Source organism: Orycteropus afer, unplaced genomic scaffold (genome assembly GCF_000298275.1).
Source record: "Orycteropus afer afer isolate SDZICR_OR568_19922 unplaced genomic scaffold, OryAfe1.0 scaffold00340, whole genome shotgun sequence".
Lineage (NCBI taxonomy): Eukaryota > Metazoa > Chordata > Mammalia > Tubulidentata > Orycteropodidae > Orycteropus > Orycteropus afer.
In genome coordinates, this window is record NW_006921927.1 from 1005693 (window position 1) to 1011487 (window position 5795).

Consider the following 5795-nt stretch of genomic DNA (forward strand, 5'->3'; position numbering starts at 1 on the left):
TTATGTAGCAAAATTCAAAATGGGAAGAAACAGCTGCAAACATCCGTTAGTAATCAGAACGTGGAATGTAAAAGGTATGAACCAAGGACAATTGGAAGTTGTCAAAAACAAAAGGGAATGCTTAAAGGTTGATATCCAAAGCATTAGTGAGCTGAAATAGACTGTTACTGTCCATTTTGAATCAAACAATCCTATGCTTTACTATGCAAGGAATACAAATCGAAGAAGAATGGTGTCACATTCATCATAAAAATAGAATAAAATATTAAAGATATATCCTGAAGTATAAGGATGTCAATGAGACAATGATATACATATGTCTAAAAGAAGACCAGTTAATATCACTATTGTTCAAATTTAAACAACAACCACTAATGCCAAAAATAAACAAATTGAAGATTTTATGAAATTCTGTAGCCTTAAATCAATTAAAGACCCAATAAAAGATGCATTGATAGGCACTGGTGATTAGAATGTGACAGCTGGGAAAAAAGAAAGGTTGTGGTTGTTGTTAGGTGCCATCAAGTCATCTCCAACTCATAGTGACCCTATATATAGAAGAACAAAACACTGACTGGTATTGTGCCAGCCTCATCATGATCCTTGCTATACCTGAGCCCATTATTGCAGCCACTGAATCTATCCATTCATTGAGGGTCTTCCCCTTCTTTGTTGACCCTCCACTTCACCAAGCATGATATCCTTCTCCAGGGAATGGTTCTTTCTGACAACATGACCAAAGTAGGTGAGAAGAATTTTGGCCATTCTCACTTCCAAAGAGCATTCTACCTGCATTTCCTCCAGGACAGATTTGTTAGTCCCACAGACCATGGTACTCTTAGCATTCTTCTCCCACACCACAACTCAAAAGCATCAATTCTTCAGTCTTCCTTATTCATTGTCCACCTCTCACATGCATAAAAAGCAATTGAAAATACCATGGCTTGGGTTAGCTGCACCTTAATCTTCAAGGAGACATCTTTATTCTTCATCACTTGAAAGAGGTCTTTTGCAGCAGAATAGCTCAATGCAATACATCCTCTCATTTCTTGACTCTGCCTCCATTGGTGTCGATTATGGATCTACGTAATATGAAATCTTTGACAACTTTATCTTTTCTCCATTTATCATGATGCTAGTTATTGGTCCAGTTGTGAGGATTTTCTTTTTCCTTATGTTGAGTTGTAATCTATACTGCAGACTGTAGTCTTTAATCTTCATCAGTAAATACTTCAAGTCATCCTCACTTTCAGCAAGCAGAGTTGTGTCATCTATGTATCGCTGGTTCATGAGTCTTCCTCTAATCTTGATGCCATGTTCTTCTTCATATAATCCAGTTTCTCAGATTATTTGTTCAGCATACAAGTTGAATAAGTATGGTGAAAGGATACATACTTGACAAACTCCCTTCTTGATTTTCAACTATGCAGTATCCCCTTGTTTTTTTGAAACAACAGCCTCCTGGTCTATGTACAGGTTCCTCATGAGTACAATCAAGTGTTCTGGAATTCCCATTCTTCTCAATGTTATCCATAATTTGTTATGATCCACACAATTGAATGCTTTGCTTAGTCAATAAAATATAAGTAAACATCTTTCTGGAATTATTTGCTTTCAGCTAAGATCCATATGACATCATCAATGATATCCCTTGTTCCACATCCTCTTCCAAATCCAGGTGCATTTCTGGAAGCTCTCTGTCAATATACTGCTGCAACCATTTTTGGATTATCTTCAATAAGATTTTATTTGCATGTGACCATAATGATATTGTCCAATAATTTCCACATTCTGTGGGATTACCTTCCTTTGGAATGGGTACAAATATGGGTATCTTCCAGTCAGTTGGCCAGGTAGCTGTCTTACAAATCTCTTGGCATAACCAAGTGAGTGCCTCCAATGGGCATCCATTTATTGCAACATTTCAATGAGTATTCCTTTCATGCAGCTGCCACTTCCTCCTTCAGTACCATTGGTTCTTGACCATATGCCAACTCCTTAAATGGATGAACATTGACCAACTCTTTTTGGTATAATGACTCTGTGTATTTCTTCCATCTTCTTTTGATGTTTCCTGTATCATTCAATATTTTTCCCACAGAATCTTTCAATATTGCAAATGAGGCTTAATTTTTTTTCCTCAGTTCTTTAAGCTTGAGAAATGCCAAGTGTGTTCTTCCCTTTTGGTTTTCTAACTCCAAGCCTTTGCACATTTCATTATAGTAATTTGCTTTGTCTGCTCAAGCTGCTCTTTGAAATCTTCTGTTCAACCCTTTTCTCTTATCATTTCTTCCATTTATTTTAGCTACTTTCCACTGAAGGGCAAGCGTCAGAATCTCTTCTGATATCAATTTTGGTCTTTTCTTCCTTTCCTGTTTTTTTTTTTTTTTTAATGAAGTCCATCACTTACGTTGTTGAAAAATGGTAGTTGCAATGAAGTCATTGGTCTTGCAAAATTCTATCATGCAATATTCAGCATGAGTCCTATCTCCAAGGCCATATTTTCCAGCTACCAGTGACTCATCTTTGTTTTCAACCTTTGTTTTCAAGGAAGGGTTAGTAGCTGGAAAATATTGCCTTGTTGATAAAAGTGACACTGGAGATCTCATGATAGAATTTTGCAAGAACAACAACATATTCATTGGAAATATCTTTTTTTTTTTTTTTTTCCAGCAGCATGAATGTTGACAATATGTGAGGATCTCTCCAGATAGAATACACAGGAATCAAATCAACTACATCTGTGGAAAGAGACAATGGAGATGCTCAATATCATTGGTCAGAATAAAGGCAGGAGCTGACTGTAGAACATATCATCACTTGTTAATTTGCAAGTTCATGTTGAAGGTAAAGAAAATTAAAAGAAGTCCACAAAAGTGCTAAACTATAATATTGAATATATCCTATATATATTCAATATTATAAGCTATAATATTGAATATATTCTCCTGAGTTTAGAGACCATCTCAAGAATAAATTTGACACATTGAACACTAATGACAGAAAACCAGAAGATCTGTGGGGTGACATCAAGAACATCAAAAAAGAAGAAAGCAAGAGGTTATTAAAAAGAGAGAAAAGAAAAAAAGACCAAAATACATGACAGAAGAGATTATGAAACTTGCTTTTGAACATAGAGTAGCAAAAGCAAAAGGAAGAAATGATGTAAAAGAGCTGAACAGATTTCAAAGGGTGACTCTAGAAGAGAGAGCAAAGTATTATAATGAAATGCACAAAGATCTAGAGTTAGAAAACCAAAAAGGAAGAAAACTCTCACCATTTCTCAAGCTAAAGCACTGAAAAAAAAAAAAATCAAGCCTTGAGTTGCAATATTGAAGGATTCTATGGGCAAATAATTAAACAACACAGGAAACATCAAAAGAAGATGGAAGGAATACACAGTCACTATATGAAAAAGAATTGGTTAACATTCAACTTTTTCAGGAGGTAGCACATGATCAAGAACCAATGACACTAAAAGAGGAAGTCCAAGCTGCACTGAAGGCATTAGTGAAAAACAAGGCTCCAGAAACTAATGGAATACCAATTGAGATATTTCAACAAATGGATGCAGTCCTGGAAGTACTCACTCATTTATGCCAAGACATTCAGAAGACAGTTACCTGACCAACTGACAAGAAGAGATCCATACACATGTCCATTCCAAAGAAAGGTGACCCACAGAATGTGTAAATTGTCAAACATTATCATTAATTTCACATCAAGTAAAATTATTCTGCAGATAATTAAAAAACAGTTGCAGCAATAAATCAAAAGGGAACTGCCATAAATTGAAGCCAGATTTAGAAGAGGATGTGGAATGACGGATACCATTGCTGATGTCAGATGGATCTTGGCTGAAAGTAGAGAATACCAGAAAGATGTTTGCCCATGTTTTATTGAATATGCAAAGGCATACGAATGTGTCGATCATAACAAATCATGGATAACATTGCAAAGAATGGCAATTCCAGAAGACTTAATTGTGCTCATGTGGAAACTGTACATGCACCAAGAGGTAATTGTTCAAACAGAAGAAGGGGATACTGCATGGTTGAAAATCAGAAAAAGTGAAGTGTGCAACAGTTTGTATCCTTTCACTATACTTACTTAATCTGTGCACTGGGTAAATAATCTGAGAAGCTGAGCCATATGAAGAGGAACGTGGCATCAGGATTGGAGGAAAATTTATTAACAAACTGCAATATGCAGATGGAACAACCTCACTTGTTGAAAGCAAAGAAGTCTTGAAGAATTTACTTTATGAATACACCTCAACATAAAGAAAACAAAAATGCTCACTGCTGGACCAATAACTATCACCATGATAACAGAGAAAAGATTGAAGTTGTCAAGATTTCATTTTACTTAGATCCACAGTCAACACCCTGGGATCAGCAGTCAATAAATCAATGTGTTACATTAGGTCAATCTGTAGCAAAAGACCTCAAGAGTGTTAAAAAGCAAAGATGTCATCTTGAAGACTAAGGTACACCTGACCCACACCATGGTATTTTCAATCACCACATATACATGGGAAATCTGGATGATAAATAAGGAAGACTGAATAACTGATATGTTTGAATTATGGTATTGACAAAGAATATCAAATATATCATGGGCTTCCAGAAGAATGAATGGATCTGTTTTGCAAGAAGTAGAGCCAGAATGGTCCTTAGGAGGAAGGAAGGTCAGACTTCATCTCACATGCTTTGGGCATGTTATCAGCAGGGACCAGCCCTTGGAGAGGGACATTATGCTTGGTAAAGTAGAGAATCAGTGGAAAAGAGGAAGAACCTCAATGAGATGGACTTACAGAGTAGTTGCAACAATGGGCTCAAACATAGCAACAATTGTGATAATAGTACTGGATCAGTCAGTGTTTTATTCTGTTGTACATAGGAACACCATGAGTCAGAACCAACTTGATAGCACCTGACAACGGCAAAGCTATTTGAATTGGTAAACTTAGAGAACTCACACAGACTCTATTATACTCACTGTTCCAAAATCTACATATCTTGCATTTTCTTAAAATTTTCAACTTAAATTCCTATAAGAGAAATCATTTTCAGGCACATTGGCACCTAAACCAAAACAAACCTGTTGCTATTAAGTTATTCTGACTTATGACAACCTCATGTGTTACACAATACAACTAAGCTCCATAGGGTACCTTGGCTTCAATCTCTATGAAAGGAGATCACCAGGCCTTTCTTCTGCCTTGCCTCTGGGGTGAGTTAGAACCAACTTTAGATTAGTAGTTATGTGCAAATTATTTGCACCACCCAGACCTTATTATGTTTCCTGACAGAAAGGTAACTTTGGGTACAAAAGTAAAATGAGGCAAAAATAAAATAAAATAAAATAAAAGACATGTACACACACATGCATATATACTGGAAAAGTAGGTTAAGGTTCTTTTTTTTAAATGATCTTTTAAGAACATCAATACTTTAATTGCTTCTGATTCCCTTTAGAGTATTAGTTTCTAAGCCTTGCTTCACATTAGAATATTCTGAGAAGCTATTTAAAACTTCAATGTTCATGCCTCGTTCTAAACCAACTGAATCTGAATCTATGAGAGTAGGGTCTTGGCATGAGTATTTAAACATCTAATTCTACTTGGGAGACAGCATTGAGAAACCACTATCCTAGGGTCAAAATTATAGCTACTGAACTGGACTTCTCAAAAAATGGAAAATAATTTTTTGATCAATTCAAAGAAACTGAAATGATAGTCAAATTAATTTTAGAGTCAATTCAATCCAACAAAGGTATTGAGATTGTCAGTT